At 44.2% G+C, this 19364-nt stretch overlaps 1 protein-coding gene across 4 annotated transcripts in view; it reads right to left on the bottom strand.

The window, feature by feature from the left end:
- The window catches only part of KIF26B (kinesin family member 26B), a 539881-nt gene that overhangs the window by 130351 nt on the left and 390166 nt on the right, over positions 1-19364 (bottom strand). The gene's annotated exons all lie outside the window — the stretch shown is intronic.

The raw sequence follows: 19364 nt of genomic DNA, 5'->3' as shown, positions 1-19364 counted from the left end.
TTGGACACTTTCACTTCCTTAGAACTGTAAACTTGTAACTTACTAAATTCCTCTTTATAAAAGCCATTCCAGTTCTGGTATATCGTGTTCTGTCAGCTAACAAACTAACACAACCTGTAAGCACTCAAAATCTGGGATTCAGTTTAAAAGCTTCATCTAAAGATGTACAATTGAATTAGCTCTTTTCTCTATATTTGTGTTTCTGCAAATAGTATTTAACCCACAGCTTTCAAACTGCTGATGCCATCCGCTCTCTAGACTTGGCAACATTTAAAAGAGGAAAGGGAGAACTCTGACATCACGCTGGGTACGGGACAAGCAAGCACGGCCAGATGGGGTTCCTGCTCTGGAAAGCGATGGTGCAGAAGAGGGGGGCTAGAAAACAGAAAAGCCTGAATAGAGATAGGGAAAAAGTGCAAATGAATTCCGCAGAATTAGGCCACAAGGTTGAGAAGCAGTTTGGGAGAGACATTGAGGAAGGTCTCTTTTATGGAAAAGACTCAGAGACAAAACAGAAAAAAGGGTCTGGCACATTCAGGGGGCACTGAGGCTTAGTATGGACTGTGACGCAGGGTGGTAGGCTTCCAGGAAGGTTGGGTGGGGGGCCTGAGGGAACTTGGGACTGGATTGTGCAGGTCCTCGCATGACCTCATCAGCCTTTTAATGTAATCCCACTGAACCTCAACTGGAAACACCCCTATCCCACCTGAAAAAGTTAGAATAGGCAGAGCCCAAATACCCCTGAAGACTGGGAGAAGGATCAAAGGAGAAGGAGGCGTTGTAACAGAGAAGAAAGGATCTAACAAATGAGCATGAGTGCTGAATCATTATATTGATATTTCTTTTCGTCTCCAGTGTCTTGGAGCAGGTAGAGGGAAAAACCTAAAATGGTGGAAGTGCAACCCGTACCAAACTCTGAAATCTGTTCTACAAAAAGAAAGTAATTCTGCTAAGTAGAATGATTAAATTTGGTTTTGGGGACTATGATTCTGGCAGTTTCCAGGACACACTGAGGAGGGAACAGAAACAGGAGGATGCCCTGATGGGGGAAAAGCAGGAGCTTATCCTAAAGTGCACAGAGAAGACACTGTGGGTCCGGCCAGGGAGGCTGAGAGCCAGGACAGGTCAGCATTTGGCTCAGAGGGGGTCTTTAGGAAGAGACAGCTGACTGGCACTTAGCAGAAAGCATCTGAATTGTGTCAATTTCCACCTTTCAAAGACTCATTTCAGAATCATTCCCTAATGGCCCCATATTCATTTCCGGAACCAACAAGTACTAAGTGCCAGTTCCCTTATAGGGTGTGGGAGGAAAGCAGTAAGAGGCCAAGATAAAAAGGCAATTTTTCAAATTCCCACAAGGAATTCACATGTACTGGGGGAGTTGGAAGCAATGGACCCCACAGCTCGGAGCACAGGGACTCCGGCACACCCCGGGGCTCCAACGATGAGGGGAAGGCCAGGCAGAGGCGCGTGAGGAAGGTGCGGGGGCCGTGTGCAAACAGACCTGTAGATGCAGCAGGGCTTTTCCAGACGGGAAACTAACTGGTCACTACAGGACTGGGCGTGAAGCTCGGGAACGTGGCCCCAGCCTCGGCCTGGCTCCGGCTCTCACACCAAGAGCTGACACAGCAGAGGCAACTATGACATTTTGTGGGCAAGCTCACTTCAAGTCCCTTTTAAAGCAATGTCCCCCATTTTAAGGATGTGATTTAAGAACTGCAATTTTTGTCACCTTAAGAACTGCAATTTTTGTCACCAGGTCATGTTTTTTAAAGTGTCTGCCTGCCACTTGAACTGCAAATAGCTAAAGTCACAAAGTAAATTACCTTCTCACCTCTAATCCTGTATTTATGATTCCTGACTCTCTCCACCCTTCCCAGCTCTCCCTCTACCTCTGGCTATACTAACTACAGGCCATTTAAGAAACTCTCTGGGGGAAGTGCCTGAGACTGCTATGTTCCAGTAGCCTTGATTCTTGAAGACGACTGTATAACGGTATCGCTTTTACAATGTGACTGTGTGATTGTGAGAACCTTGCATCTGATGCTCCTTTGATCTAGAGTATGGACAGATGAGTATAAAATACGGATAAAAAACAAATAATGGGGGAACAAAGGTTAAAGTAAATTGAGTAGATTGAAATACTAGTGGTCAATGAGAGGGAGGGGTAAGGGGTATGGGATGTATGAGTTTTTTTCCTTTTTATTTCTTTTTCTGGAGTGATGCAAATGTTCATAAAAATGATCACGGTGACGAACATACAGCTATGTGATGATATTGTGAGCAATTGATTGTTCACCATGTATAGAATGTTTGTAGGTCAAGAATAGTTGTATGTTAAGGATTGACAACAAAAATATTAAAAAAATAAAAAAGATAAACTCTCTGGGCCTTGTTCTCGGATGTGGCCAGGAGCACAGCTGAGAGGTGCTTTCAGCCTGGCAGCAGCCAAGGCCAACCGGGGACCAGAGTGAGCCTGGAGGAGGCAAGTCTGAGCCACTTGGCGAGCTGCTGCATCTGCCGTCCGTCTGGGCGTGGAAGAGTTACCGGCAGCTGTCCCCAGAGGAACAACTGGAGGGGGTCCATGGAGCATCTGTCACAGGAGAGGGCGGGGGCAGGGAGGAATCAGGCTGAGACGACTGCCGGTAAAGCCCTCCTGTCCTGGCCGAATCCCTCTGGGACTAAGAAACATCACTTTCCGTCTCATTTGTAAAATGCCCGCAGGTTTGTGGGAGGACTAGATGGGCTGGAGAAACTACTAGTAAACTAGAAGCTAGCCTACAAGTGTAACTGTTCTCATTAAAATGTGCATAGATTCGGTATTGACCCAAACCAAAGCATCAGAGGCACTGTGTGCAGCAGCTCAGAACTCGGGCTCCAGAGCCTGGGTTGCCCACAACCTCTGACTCGCTGTTTGCGCTCAGGCACGTGGTTCCCTGGGTAGGCGTCAGTTTCCTCACTGGTAAAGTAGGGATAATGATGGTCCAGCCCCAATGATGGGTGATTTAAATGAGTGAATGGATGCAGAGAACTGAAAACAGCAGTAGGCACACAGCAAGCAGTGTGTGTTAACTACGATTATTATCATCACATAAGAAACAGAATTGCTGTTCTCTTTTTAATTGGAATACAAATATCATTGCTCAGCCAGAATTATAGATAAATCACCCAAGTCATTTGCTCCACACGCAGGGAGCTTATCTGGTGTCATAATTAGAAAACAGTCAGTTCGGCTCACCTGGTCACCTGGTTTCCGTGGGCAGATGACTCTGCCTTGCTCATCCCAGGTTTGCCCCGTCCCGGGAGAAGGGCATCACACATACCAAATGGCTTCCCTCTGAATCTGCGGCAGCCCAGGCTGCTTCCCAAATGTCCAACTCTCCCTATCCACCCACCTACATACTGTTAATTTGTGCCTGCACTATTGCTGTTTCATTATTAATGAGCCAAGATCGAGTTGGAAATAGCTTTGTGCTGGTGGTTTGAGCGCTGCCTCCTGTCTGCCTAAGGGTCCTCGTGATAAATGGGCCCACAAGGGGAAAGCTTCACAGTTCCCAGGGCCCATGCCCCTCACCTCCCGGGCAGCCCTTCCCCTCACCTCCAAGGCTCTTTGGTTTCTCCTAAAGGGGATGGGGCCACCCTCTGCTCATCGTGCCAGCCACGGGCTGCTAGTAGCTCAGCCTCTTGTGGGACTAGAAGCAATTTGGCCTGTGCGGTAACTTGACACTTCTCTGGGGCTGTGAATTTGAACTTGAGACCCTAAATTCCAGAGTAAAGGTGGGGGGGGGGCTGGGGGAGGCTGTCCAAGTGGGGACAGGATCTATGAGCCGGTCACCACTGTCTGAAGAAAACCCTGTGGGGACAGGGGACTGAGAGGTGGTGGGAAGAGGCAGCTAGGAGCTGGAGGGAAGAATGTCTTCACAGGAAGACAGCTAATCTGACAGTGGGTTTGACAATTGAAATCCACATGTCAGAATTCCTAGAGAAGGGAGAGACTGGCAGATTGACAGGTTTGCATTTCTCCCTGTCCCTTACACTGGGGCCCCTAGAATCTCCAAGAAGTAAAGTGGGATTTTAAACTTCTTACTCTATGAAAGCAACACAAAATCCAAGTTCCCTCTGCTCTTTCTCCAATATAAATTAATTAGGAACAAAGTATAAGAGTTAACACCGGGTGATCTCTGAATTTTAAAATCACCACCACAAATACCATGGCAGAATTAAATGAAGTAATACCAGAAGCTACGTTTTTATTTCACAGAAAAGAAACGCAGTAAGTTGTCAGGTGAAGCACCCCACCTTCACTTGACAGGTATCTCTCCTCCCCAACAGAACGGGGCTCCTTAAATACAGGAACTATATCTCAGGCATCTTGGGCTCATTCGAAGGTAGGAGAAAACCCCTTGGAAAATAGCAGATGCTCAGCAAACTGAACTGAATGAGCACGATTCGTTAATTCAAATGAATGAGCCCAAAAAGAGGTGAACAAGATACAATCTCTTTCCTCAACAAGTTATGGTCTCTATATGGAACCGGCTCATGGGGTGGTTTAGGAGCACAGGAACGGGGTAGGGGAGGGATGAGGGGCTGCCCAAGTGACATGGGAACGGAGCCTTGATGAATGAGAAGCATTTTCCCAGGCCAACAAGCAATAAGGAAATGAAGCATCACTGGCAGAGAAGGCAGGTGAACAGACAGGGAGGTACAAAATGCCTGTGACATCAGTAGCATATAACAGCATTAAAACCTCCTGTCTGGAACTAAAATATTGAAGATACTGATTGAAACAAATAGACCAGCCCAGGAACAAATAAAAAAAACCCTTGTAACTCACTTGCATTTGGTAGTAAAACCAGAATTCCTTAATATTAATTTAAATACCATGAGCCTGCATAGACGAAGGCTTTTAGAAAACACAATGGCTTTCGGTGTGCATGGAATAACAGTGCATTTTTTCCTTATATAATCTGACAAGAATTCTGCCTTGACTCCTGTCAAAGATTTGAGAATATCTTCCTTTTGTAACAGTATATTGTCTAGACAGAAAATTCATTAGCTAACCCTCTGCCCTTGTCATTGCTTCTCCAGCTCGGGGTAAATGAGGCACCGGGACCCAGAGCCTTCCGAGTGGCCGCATCATGCAGCATTTTGCCTTGCAAACAAACGTGTCTTTTCCAAGCATTAAGTTGTAATCTGAGTAAATAATGACTGAAATTATTCGAACTGAATAATAATAACAATGTGGTCTCCCTGTCTCTGAAACTTCCTGGTCTTTGACTCCGAGAAAACAGACATTTATCCAGCACTTGTGATGTGCTGGGGGCTGGGGATGCGGCACAGCCGAATACCACCTCTGCCACAGAAAGCTCCTGGTCTGGAGGGGAAGCACGACACACAGCACAGTGAAGCAAGTACTGAGTGAGAGCCAAGCACTGGGTACTGTGGGACTGTAAGAGGCCTTGGGAGCATGAGGGAAACTCTCTGGGGGAAATAACATCCGGGATGAAGCATGAAGGATAGGATTAAGGATGAGTCAGGGGTGAGCAGGAAGATGAGGGGAGCATCAAAGGTCTGGAAGTGAGAGAAAGTGTGTCCTCCTTGTAGCACTGAAAACAGTTCTTTAGAATTCATAGGTGCAGGCAGGAAAAGATGGAGCCAGAGGGCAAGGAGAGGGTTCCTGCAACCCTGGGCTGAATATGCGGACCTTCTCTTGAGGCAACGCAGACCCAGGAAAAGCGTAAACCTGATACAAGATGGGTGAGGAATTTGGTTTGGAATGAAGGTAGGAAGGCTGTTGGCATAATCCAGGCCTTGTCCCTCACTGGACCTGGGAACCACTCCTGTACTTCACAAGGGGGACCTGAGAAGCCTCAGCTGGTCACCCACGAGCCCAGGCTCTAGGCAGTCATCATTTCCATTGCTGCTCCAACGCTATCCATAGGACCCTAACTTCCCAGGCATCAAGGACCTTCTTGGTATCCAAATGGATTTCTTACCCATGAAACCTGAGTTGTCCAGTGATTGGCTTCCAAGTAATAGCTACTGTCCTTTCAGTGTTTACCCCTTGCCTCCCTGACATTGGAGGGCTGTTGACTAAATGCCTCACCTCTGATTGGATGGACAGACTCTGAAGTTGGCTTCAATGTGGCCACAGCTGTCTGTATCACACCAATGCTGCTTCCCCTTATAGGTTTAAATCCTACTTTGAAACCTAAATATGGCCTCACATCCCCCATACCCATCTCTCAAGTAGGCAACTAGCTTCCCCATCCACAGGTCTGTTAAGAATCCTAGTCTCAGCCTTTCTTGATCACGCCCTGAGATCCACAGGGCCAACAGAAGAGGCTTTCCCACACCCCAGCACCAGGTCTCATAACTTGCTATCTCAAGTACCATCCTCGGAGCCTCACGATTATCCTGTGAGGAAGTCTGATTAGTTTCCCCATTTTCGCAGATAAGGCCCTGTGTGACCTTCTCTCAGGTCACACAGCAGATGAGGGAGGATAGCTGGGATTCTAACTCTTGCCCTCTCAGTTCCATGCTCTTTCTGCTGCACCACACTCACTTCATAAACACATCATCCTTCTGGTGCTGGCCACAATGGAGAAAGTAAAGACGGTGATTACTTCCTTCTTTGCAGATTACACTCCGCAAAGCAGTATGGGTGACCGCTTAGACTTTAAATCAAATCCAGTAAAATCTACAAACCTTTTCAGATTTTCTGCCAGCTGGAGATGAATATATATGGGTGTCAACTGTTATGCAAATTATTTGGAAAATTCTAGCCATCTCTAAATTTTTAAAAACTGTCTGTTTTTTTGTTTTACATCGCATGGGCAATGTTTAGCACAAACTGCCTGGTACTTTTGAGCAAACGTTTCTTTGATAATATAGGGAATTAGTACATGGTCCAAACTGAGCCAGACATCTCTTACTGCCTTGTTCCACATGTGTGTCTCAATGTAAATCTCCAGTGGGGTTAATTTAGGAGATGGGGCCGTCTGGCTGTGGATGGCACACTGCTAGGAGAGTAGAGTGACTGAGGTGAGCCACGGTAGGGGGGTGACGGTTAATCTCATGTGCTGACTTGGCTAGGTTATCTGGTTGTTTGGGCAAACCCCAGCCGGGATGTTGCTATAGAGATGAAATTAATATCTACAGTCAGACGACTTTAAGTAAAGGAGACTGACCTTCAAGTGTGGGTGGACTTCACCCAACCAGCTGAAGACCTTCAGAACCAGGAACTGGGAAGTCTCAGGGGAAGAAGAAATTCTGCCTCAAGATGACATCATCCACCCCCTCTCTGAATTTCCAGCCTACTGGCCTCCCTGATAGACTTCAGACATACCAGCTCCCACAATCTTAGGTAAGTCAATTTCCTAACATAAATCACTTTATACACACACACACACACACACACACACACACACACACACACACACACAGGGTTTTAGTTCTGTTTCTCTGGAGAATCCTGACACAGTGGGCATTTGGGTGAAGGGGGAGACAAAAACATTTTCATAAAGATTAATGTGCAGAAATCTGGGCATTTATATGCAACCCTTGTTCTACTGAGGAAGCAGGTCATGGCCAGCATTAAGTGGCAGACGTAAGACTGTCCATCCGGAATCTGGCAATCAAAAGCTCTGACTCAGGGCTGACTCTCTGCCTCTTGGGATGCTGCAGGGATGCTGAGGAATAGTCTAGATTTTCTTTACAGGGCACATCTCTCCGAGTCATTCTCAGGGCAAACTTTCACATGGTCTCTTTCCTCTAAGTTCTCCCCCTAGAAAATGCTAAATGATCGTGAAATAAGTAGTTCACAAAATTAATACCACCCCTACCAAATAATCATTTTAAAGGCCTGTAGCAAATGCTCAGTAAATACCGATTGAATGAATGACTTCTCTCTGGCACTTTGTTTGGCATGGGTCATGGTCTAAATTTCAGGCACTCCATCCTCTGCATATCTTTTTCTTGGTCTTCCCTCCAAAATGCCCACTAACGCTTCCCCAAATCATCTAAAGATGCAGTGGATGATTTTTGTGTGCTTGCCCATGATTGGTCTAGGGCAGCGTCTTCTTCCCCCACTCCAATCCCGTAGCTTAAATGGGGCATCCATTTTCTTAGACCCACACCCAGTCTGGACTGATCCTAGTTCTTTCCTGAAATGTTTGGGTTTAGGGCCAGAGAGGACAAGTGTCTGTCTGGTGTGCTGGCAGAAGCTGTAAAATATGACACTTTGGAGTTTGTTGGGGGAAAAGCTGGTCTGACTGCACTGGAAAAGCATGATGCCAAAATGCGTGAAGAAGCACATGTAAGAGACAAAGAAAGAGAACCAGGGCTCCGTGCGGATCCGAGTCACAGGGTCAGTTCAGGAGACACCAATAGCCTTTCCATCATTTCCACTACCTGCCAGTTTGAGTTTCTTTTGTTTGAAACCAAAAAGACTTCTAAATACTACCAATAATACCCTGTCATTCTCCTTCACTTCCCTCCCCTCATTTCCATTCTAAACTATGTCATCTTCCAGTGCACACATTACACAAGAGCACTTCAGAATCTCCCCTATCACTGATGCGGCTTTCATTTCTTAGCAGATGTCTTCTCAAAGGAAACCAGGAAACACTGGAATTTTGAAGGGTATGAGGATTCTCCCTTGGGTGGTAAATGCAGAATGGAAACGGACAGGAATTGTTGGGGATGAACACAGCTCTTCACTTCACCCCATCAAAGAGAAGAAAAGTACAGCCTCTTTATCACATTCTTTATCACATACTTTCAGGAGAATTCTACCCGTACCTGTGAGTTTTCATAAGAAAGCGTCTGTATGTTTTACATGTCTCCGTGTTCACTCACACAAATGAATTGCAGGAGAATCACATGCAACACTTCAGAGTGTTAAAGAATGAAATAAAAGTTCACCCTCCCTGACTGCTGCACCATCCGCTGGCATCACAATGCCACATGAATACTGTAAGGGTATTATTTTGTACCCAGTAAAAAGGAATCAGGGAGAAAGCTCAGCAAGAAGCCAATTATCTTGCACAAATTTCAGCATTATCTGTTGTGATAAGCCAGAATGATGATGATAAGAAGAGGTGTTCTTAAGTTTGAATTGTTGTCTACCTGAGGAATGATTTTTAACTCTTTCAAATAGCAATTTCTGGGCTCCTTAAAAGCAAAGGCCATGTTTTAACTTATCTATTATTCCCCCAAACAACTAGCATATAGCAGGTACCTTGTACAAGCTTCATGGGTGAGTGAATGGATGGACAGACAGATAAATGAATGACAGCTGGAGGAGGCCACAGCACGGGGAATAATCATACAGCGATTCTGTTATACTCTGTATATTCTGTATTTTCCTAATTTCTTCACTCTAGGTTCTATTTACCTGACATGTTGCTGAGCATTTGGGAGCATATGAAAGTAATATAAACCAAGATCCCTACCCCCAAGCAGCCTAAAGACTCACCAGAGGAGATAAACTACACTCCAAAACAGTGAGAGCAACATACAGTGGTAAATGGTTACTAAGAAAAATCTGTGCTGGAGATAGTACATGGCACAAAACATCGAAGGAGGAAGGGACAGGGTTAAAGATGCACATGGGAAGGTGAAGGAAACGGGCACCTGGCCAGACGTGAAGAGTGGGGAGGTCCGTGACGTGAGATAAGCGAGAGCACAGAGCAGACGGGAGGGCAGGCGTGACAGGGTCAGGAAATGTGGTCTCTCCCAGAATTGTCTCCACAGACCATGGGCTTGACAAATGCAACAACTTTCTTTACACCAAAGTTGAAATGCAAGCATTTCTATTGTCACTCATCTGTTGTTCTAGAGACAGAATCCTTAATGGAACTGGATTATCCAGAGGTTCAGTCAACACAGTCTAAGACGAGCTTGTCCAGCACATCAGCTCCAGAAGTCCTGTTTCCATCACAGCTCCAGGCCCTGCATTTTCACTATTCTGACTAGAGCTAAAAAACAATGGCCTTTTCCCTCCTGGTATTTGTTTTGGTCTTCTCAAATCATTTTCAATGATATTAATTTACTTCCACTGGTTTAGTTAATGCATGGATGCCTGAGCCACAAACAATCCATACTATTATAGCTGCTCTATGAGGGATGACACAACATAGTGACACTCACAAGGACCTCAGCGGCTGAAGGATTTTCTGAGATGAGCGGCTGAGAGAGAGAGAGGTGGGACTACTGGCAGCAGAAAGGGACAGCTCAGAGGGAGCTGTGTGTCCACTGCCCCACAAATGCAACTGCAGCAAACCAGCCATTCACTCACTGTGCTTTCTCTGCAAATCAAAATGCCTACATGATATGCTTACCAAGAGACAAGTTCACTAGGATGTAGTGGCCCAGAGGACAATTCTACCATGGACCAGGTAGGAGACTTTAGACAGATTCCTTAAGTTTGTTCTAACTTCCTCAGATATAAAATGGGGCCGATTATAATAGAATCCTTCTCACAGGACTGCAGTGAGGATTTAACAAGTTAGTATGTGTGAGACACTCAGAACAGTGCCTGGTACACAGTAAATGTCTACACGTGTGGTATCATTAGGAAAACAGCATCACACTAGGAAACAAGATGGGGTCTCATCAATTCACTATTAAAAACTGTCTTCTATAAACCTATGAATGCTCTAGAATATTCTAAAAAAATTTTTAAAGCTGCATCATCTCTGGGAATTCACTTGCCTTTTCTCAGTGTCCTCATCCATTGGTAGGTTCTAACCTCACACCACCCCCTACTCCCACCTCTCAGGAGTAACCTAAGGATCAAGGGAGATGGAATAAGTGAAAGGTCTTATAAGCCATAAGGCCTTATGTGGATATGAAGGCTCCTTGTAACAGAATGGAGATTTGGGGGAGCTCGTCCATCTGTCATTCAACCAGCATTGACCGAGCACCTAGGATGGCTGGGCCTCCTGTGGTGTTGTGATGCAGCGGGAAACGAGATGGTCAGCCCTGCACTCGTGGAGCTTACAGTCAATAGAGAGATGCATCAAGAATACAATTATCCAAAAACTTTACCTAAAGGGTGATAAATGCAATAAAGAGAAACTTAGGGTGTTATGAAAGCCTACATGGGGCACCTAACCCAGGCAAGGTGTTTGGCAAGGAGTTCCCGCAGGAGGTGGCATTTCAATGGAAAGCTACCCACTGGGCAGGAGCTGGCCAAGTGAAGGCTGAGGAGAGAGACACTGGGAACCTCTGAATAAGAGCAAGTGCTGTGGGTGAAGTGAGATCAGGCCACTGGGCATTCTACAGTCATTCACACCAAACCTTGCACTGCCACACCTGAACCCAGAACAAACAGCCTGATTTCAGGGCTGCGTGGGGAGTGAAGGTGTGATTGGCCGGTTCCTGAGTACCTCAGAGGCAGCTGTAGGATGCAACTTTTTTTCACTTTTAATAGAATGGGGAATGGGGGAGTGTGTGGAAATCTTGGCCAACAGACAAACCCTACTCTCCATTCTTCCCAGTTTCCAGGATTGTTCTACTCATTTATATGAAAACGTAACCCAGAGATTATTACACAACATAACCCAGAGATTATTACACTGCTTGGATTTGTAAAAATTTGCCTTCCACTGAAAACCACCTCGTGCAAACATGGCAAAATATTTTCTCAAAATATGTAAAACAAGGAACAGAGCAAGTCCACCAGGGCAGGATGAAACGGAGTCTGTCACTCATCGCATCCGTCAGGGTAAAGCACTCAGAAAGGCCTTTTATCCTCCTATTCTATAACCGGAGGTAGGGCCATAAGGCCAAGCTGCCGAAGGAAATAACCCTTGGGGGGGTGGGGGGAATAGTCTCCTTTTTCATGTAAGAAAAAACTGAAAGATTTCATAGAGGTAACCTTTTCTGGGCTTCCTATTTTGAGGACAATAAGGCTCAGACAGAAAAAGGCTGGAAGTGACTTATCTAATAATAACAGTAACGATAGCAATAATAATAGGAGTGAGTGTTAAGAGTTTACAAACTGGCTCTGTCTGCCTGACCCCATTCTTACTTCACACCCCGGGCACACAGGTTGCTTTTCGAGAGCCGTGTCCAGGCACAGCATTGGTGCCGATGGACCAAACTCCCCTCGGGGTCTCCATCTTCTGAGGTTCTCCCCAAGTTGGCTTGGGGTGCTCCATCCTAAAAGATTTTATAGGCACTGCAGGTGTTGCTGCTTTTTATGAGTGGGTGAGCATTTACTGCGGGGGCCCTTCTAGCAAACTGGGCTGCCTGGGAGTATCGAGAGGCAGACGCACAAGAGCTCCTCCCCAGGGCAGCACTTGTGATCTTGCACTTCCAAATAAGAGAACTGAACTTACAAACCTAAGAGAACAAGCACTTGAAAACACTGAGAACACTGGGAAACAGAGACCGGTTTTGTATTTTTTCCCCATCACTAATTTCAGCAAGGGGAGAAACAAAACTCACAAACTTCTGGCTAGCTACAACTGGCACAGGGCTCCACTAATAAACCCACTAAATGTTCACTGTTACTGGTGAAGCAATCTCAGCAGAAGTACAAGAATTTATTCAAAATTTCTATCTGAATAATTGGCTGTGGCATGGAACACAGAGGCAGACCAGGGAAACAGGAATAGAAATTTAGAACAAATTTTGTCCCTGACACTAAATACTTGCAGTAGTTCCATGTCTAGTTTTATCTGGAAAGTCAAACACTCAAAATCAGTGCTGGAATTTAGAGGTCAGAATTGTAGCACAGAGATAAGATGGACTTGTAAAGCAACATGACAGAACACAGGGTCTTATGCTGTGGTTCTGAGTAGTAAGAGAATTTTTATTGCAGAAGCTATTGAACAATTCAATTAATAATATGTTTTGCTTTTAAGAACATATCAGACAGACTGGTCCCCTCTATAACAACATATTTCAGCTCAATGAAACACTAGAAAGGATCCAAATGTTCTCTTCATTCAAATCATTCAGTAGGCAAGACAGCACTTCCTCCTCTGTCTGAAGCACAAAGGAAAAACTTTCTAATTAACTCAGCAGTTCGGACTCACCATTTTTAAATAAAACATAGCAATCAATTCCATTTTAATGGGTAATTATAGAAAATCATGATTAACTTTCCTTTCAGCAAGAGAAAGACATAGAAAGATAAGATGCTGGAAATATCAGCTTAAAATATACCTACTATTCCCATTCTCTTTTGATATCAGTAACTGTCTAATTTTGCTGAACTTGGCCAAAATGTGATTTTTGGACAGAGAGTGATCAAAAGCCCTATTCTGGCATTATAATCAATCTTACTGCCCTTTGGTTAATTGAGAACGTGGCATTTATTCCAGAAGAATTCTCTAATTTTCTCTCACATTTTCATTCCATAAATCAGGATGCTAATTAGGGATTACAAGTATTCCAGGAGGCCCCAGGCCTATCTTCCAATTATGATAAAGGTTTCCAGCCTTTAAAAAGTCCCCTTATAAAATCACTCTCCTCCTCGCCTCCTCCACACATACAATCACAGACACACACACTTAGCATCTCCGTTTAATATCTAAATAAATAGAGCCAGTAGAATTGAGACCAAAAGTCACAAAATGCAGGGGTGGGAGGTGGGGGCAGGGACAATGAAGAATCTCCTTCAGATTCTGCTCTTAATTCTTCATGACGGATCACCTTGTTACATTTCAAATTTAAACTTTGGTCTTTTCCACATAAATGGATTAACAAGTTACTTCATCTTGTAGAGCCTCCATTTCTTCACATGTAAAATGAGAGCTATGGACAGGATGGTCCTATAAGAAAACTCCACGGGGAGGTATGTTGGCAGGGTTTGCTATTGGCCAGTGAGGGCATCAGCATCTCGATGTGCTGGCAGTCTCTGAGGGCAACTCTTGTGCTGAGAAGGAATAAGCAGGGCCGAGGACCACTGAGGTCTCGTAATTTAGCTTTTCTTGTTTCTCCCTCATTATCACAGCTCCTTCTCTTGGGATATATTCTCCACAGCACTCAATGCATAATGGGAACTTACACTAGGTAAAAATATTATAATCAATGACATTTACTGAAAGTCCCCTAAGTTGGCACTGAAGCATGATTCCTTCTCCCAAGAAGTTTACAACCTTGTGAGGGAAACTGAAAAGGACTTTTTACTGAGAAATGTAAGTAATTGAATTTCAGCTGGCCCGCAGACATTTGTTGTGGAGTATGACCTATAGAAGTGTCTAGAGGGCTTCATTAAGTCCCTGAAAACTAAGCCAGAAGGTTTTTAGAAGATCCCAGCTCTTCATGTGAAGCAAGCAGGGATGTTTAGGAGACATGGAGACTGTAGGAGAGTACAGAATCTCCATGAAGAAAATGAGTGTAAAATGCTTTTCCTCTTTCTAGGCCCTGAAAGCTACAACAGTGGACCTGGGACATAAGACAGGTAACTCTGGGTTGCAGAACCAAACTCATCCTCCCTGCTCATCCAGGAGTCCTTTCATCCAGCATGCTGCCTGTAGATAGCTCAGACAAGGAAAACCAGAAACGAATATTTTGCATGTAGTATGTGCCATCCTATCAGATATCAGCTCTAATTAAACCAGAATGCTGGCCCACCTAGTTCCCCATCTGATAGTGAAGACAACAGAAAATCACACCCATATAACATGATCAGCAGAATTAAAGGCGGCCATATTAAAATGAAGAATAAAAGTGACCTTTCAGGAAGTTATTGCTTAATGGGTACAAATTTTCCATGTGGAGCGATGAGAAGTTTTAGACATAGATGGGAATGGCTGCACAACATTTCAAATGTGATTAACGTCACTGAGTTGTGACTTAAAAATGGTTAAAGTGGAAAATTTTGTTTTATATATATATATATATATATTACCATAATTAAAAAAAAATCCCACAACATTGCACTTTCCATGTCTTCACCATGATTTTCCACCTGGTATCCTTTAATAGAGAGTTCTCCTGATAGCACCCTCTGGTTTGAGAAAATAAGACTGCTAAATCCAAGTGTGTGGGGTGCGTGTGGGTGTAGGGGTGGGGTGTGTGTGTGTGTGTGAGGTGTAGGGAGTGGTGCGTGGGGGTGTAGGGGTGGGGTGTGTGTGTGTGTGTGAGGTGTGTGGGGCTGTAGAAAGCTCTCAGGACTGGGTCTCTCAGGTGTACCCGGGAAGGCTCTGCCCTCCTTCAGTGGCAACTTGACCTGCTGAACCCCAGGATCTGGGACGGCGCAGCCCCGTACTGTGCACACTAGGATGAGTGATGCGGGAATCGCGGCATCCAGGGACACAAAGAAACCTCGAAGATTCAAGAGTCAGAATGATTTCTCCAAGTCTCCTTCTCTTGAGACAGGAGTTGGAGGAGGGGGAAAGAGAGAGGGGGGCAGTAAGAAAGGGACCTTCTGACTACGTGCACTTAGCAAGCTCAAGCCAAACCAACTGAGCACAGAAAAGAAGTGTAATTAGGGAGTGGAAGGTCATATGAGTTCATTTCCCAGAGGGCTAACACTTTAATTTACAGTGCTATCAGCCTGGCGAAAGTGATGAGCGTGTATGTATCATTCACACAGTCTTTTTTTCACAAATTTTCATAAAAATAAACAAGTTAACATTATTTGTAACTATGAAAATTATACTCACTGGTCATAACCTTCAATCATTTGTTATAATTTGTTTTAGAATACTAAAATATTATCTTTACTATTTTCCATATGACAGACTGTTTCTGTAATTCCACTAGCATTTTTATCAAAAGTTCAATTAACAAAAATAATGATATCCCTGAAGGTGTGAGGTTTTAAAGTGTTTCTGAATACAAAACACAGAATTATTTGCTACTTTATCCACTGAAGGATTAAAAAAATGATGAAAATTGGATATTTTCTATAAGATACAGTTTTATATTTACCAATACAAAACAACATATTGATGGAAGCTGTTTTTTTTTCTTTCTCAAACAGGCTTTTTCTTTCTGTCTCTAACAGCACACCAAAATAAGGGAGAATTCACAATTCTCTTTTCCTGTGTGTAGTGTTTAAAGATGGAATAGTGGGGTCCAGAATTTTTCATTGTATTTGAATTATTTATTTTGTATTTATTTTGAAATTAATTTTAAAGGTTGGCTCAAGTCTTTCCTCTTTTCTTTGATAATGCTTGAGGATAAGGAAAGGCAAGTACTGAATGAGGAATTTGGACAATTTGCCTACCCCATAAATAATTCGTATCTGGGCTGGAAAACCTGAAGTTTTCTTCTCAATGTAGCCTGGTATCACCTCCTAAATAAGGAAAAGCTACTGAAACTGGGCATTTCTATTTGTTGAATAAATGAATAATTGCCACAGAAATTTTTTTAAATATATATATCTTTATCTTATTTTTTTTCTTTTTGTAATCTGAACTTTAAATTTTAAGGAACGGGGATCTTGTCTTTCTTTTCCATGCAGTGTCACATGAGTTTAATAGTTAAATAACTTCTACCCTGAAAATATTAATAAATCTGTAAAGGAAAAAAGTTTGTACTAAAAAGCTCACATAGTTCCTTTAATTTTTCAATTCTAGCAATTTATAGATCAAATAGGGGAAAGTTTAAATTAAACCCTGACAATATAGGGATGTTGTGGGTGTTATACAAGCCAAGGAATGGAACAGGGAGAGAACAAGAGCAACCAAGAACACCAGTGCACGCACATACATCCATGCTCATGTGTGCAGTTATTCAGAGTATACAAGTTTTGAAAGAAGCCAAAATATGCTGGCACTGGGTTTTAAAAGATAGCGCAGAATAAGAGACAGAGGACTTCAGTTTGAGGACTAAGGATAATGGCATAACAGGGGGACAGGGCGGGAGGGGGGGATAATCTGGCCAGAGAAGCAAGTCTGTTTCTAAAACACAACTCTGAGGACTGCACCAAGCCCCCTGCCTTTGGACTCCTTTGTCCACAGAGGAGACATCTCCATCGAGCCCTGAGAAGTGCACTGGGGAATGGGCACGAGTGGTGATAGGAACCCGCCGTAAACGATGCCATGCGGACCTTCTTTGGCTCGGAACAGACTAAGTGGAGATTGCAAGGAGAAGGAAAGCATTTATGGTATACAGGTGGTAGCTGAGGCTGAGCGGCAGTCAAACATATTTGTGAGCACCTAGAGGTTTATGGAGATGAGATATTCCCACCTCTTCCCAGGCAGGGACGTGACTGGGAGTAGGCAACCAGCCTCTGTACACTGCTCCCTGCAGAGTCACCTACTATGGTATCTGGGATTTAAAGGGTCTTTATAAATACTTATTGAATGAATAAAGTATGACAGGCTTGGCCTGTCTCCAACACCTCTTCATGTTTGCTCCATCCAGTTTTTTTGATTCTTCCAAATTCTATCATCTGTTTTCTTGTGGCTAGCACCCACCTATAAGTTTTCTTATATTCCCAAAACATGCTTGAGGCATTAAAGGCTGGGAGCTGATCACTGCCATATTTCTGAGGCATTCTTGGAGATTATGAAGGAAAAAGGAGGCTCCTTTCTCCATTCAGGTATCCTGGGAGGAGGAGAACTGGGCTGCAGGTGAAGCATCACCATGAGCAATGCGGGTCTGGCCATTATCACTCCCATCTTGAACTCTGTTTATCTGCCCACAGAGGGGCTGCACAGCCATGTGCTTCATGGGTTACACAGCAACACACTCTGCCCTAGAAACCTGGAATCAAGACCAAGAGCTCTGGCATTAAGCTGGAATACACTCACAAATGCACTTTCAACGTGGATGTCAATCAATTGTGCAAACAAATTTCATGAAGAGTGCTGACCGACTTTGGCGAAGGAACCATTTTCAAACAGACCAAAAGTATCATTTACCTGCAAGTCAAATCATGAGACCACTTAGTTGAACAATTTACACAATTTGAAAGTTAGAATTTTTTTTATGTCTGTAATTCTGACTTTTCCTTAAGTCTTGCTTTTCTTTCAAACTGGTCCAAATTGGTGCAATTTCTGACTGATTGGTTTAGAGCTTTGGAAGAGTGCACTAGATTATAAGTGCTGTAAGGACAGGTACTCTGCCTCCTCTGCCATCACAGACCTCATGCCCTGCACAGTCCTTCATTATAATAGGTACTCAATAAACATCTGCTGTGTGCCAGGAGCAGCTTTACGTGCTCAGGGGCTTCCTATGTTTTCCGTGCACGTGCGCTGTGTTGGAAGTTAGCTCAATTTCTTCCATTTTTCTCCCAGAAAAAAATCTCCCATGGCCTCCAGAAAAGCTTTTGCTTCAAGAGGTGCTCAACAACTAGCAATAACCCCCTGGAGGGCTTTGCTGGGAAACACAGCAGGGAGGGGAGCAAGGGGTAGCACTGCTGGTATCCCTGTGCCTGCCCTTGGCTCTCCCTGCCCTTGCTTTCCCGACCATGATTCTGAAGAGGGCAATGTGGCCTCTGCTGGATGAAGGCAACTGGTTCCAGATATCATATGCACTACTGTGGGCCCAAGACCTACTTGTCTCCACCCCAGATTTGAGCTGTCATGTATATCCAGTGGCAGTCAGTGATAACAATAGAAAATAAAATGGCCTGATATCTGGCCCCAAATCTGGAGTCACTGAACAATCTCTTACCTTTACTAGGCCTTAGTTTTCTTATTGACTAGTTGAGGGAATCTCTCTAAATAAACCCTCAAGATCCCTTCCATATCTGTGAAAAACTCCCAAGTTTCCTGAGGAAGTTTTCTTGGATGGTTCAGGCACCAGAGGTGGAGTTGGGCTGGGTAACAAGCTCTCACCCTTAGGGCCACCTAAAATATTGGGACCACCCCTACCCTAAGAGGTCCCAACTCAGGTTTAAATAATGAAGTTGCTTTCAGCAACTCAATCAAACTTGCCTATTTGAAATATTCTGATTTATATATAACACCCATTATTTATCTTCTATATTAACCTCTACTGAATTTCTTTGGGATATTAAAACGTAAATTATGCAACAGAGGTAAATTGATGGGAATTTTCCCATATAGGTAAAAAGAACTGCAGTTCCTAATTATAGTGAGATATCAACAGGGTAGGAAAAGTACAAGGCTGGGAACTCGGGCCTCAGCTGAAGGTCAGGCAGTGTGGTGCTTACATGGCAGAGGAAAAACCCTCCTGCATTATGAGAACCAGACCCTTCTTGTGCAGGAAAAGGCAGATCAGATATGCCCTTACTGACCTCGTTTCAACCACGGAACACATTTTAAAGAATCTGATGTCTACAGCCTTCCAGAGAGCACATTCCTTTCAAGTGTCACTCCCTTGCCACCACGACCCCTTGGGTCCTCAGTAAGACAGGAAGACAGACTCACCTTTCCTGTGGCCACTGGCCAGGTCAAAGTCACACCTTCTGCACGTCTGTGACACCC

This window comes from Tamandua tetradactyla, chromosome 7 (genome assembly GCF_023851605.1).
Source record: "Tamandua tetradactyla isolate mTamTet1 chromosome 7, mTamTet1.pri, whole genome shotgun sequence".
In the NCBI taxonomy this organism is placed as follows: Eukaryota; Metazoa; Chordata; class Mammalia; order Pilosa; family Myrmecophagidae; genus Tamandua; species Tamandua tetradactyla.
The sequence above is the reverse complement of the archived record's forward strand: the minus strand, read 5'-3'. Positions and strand labels throughout refer to the sequence as shown.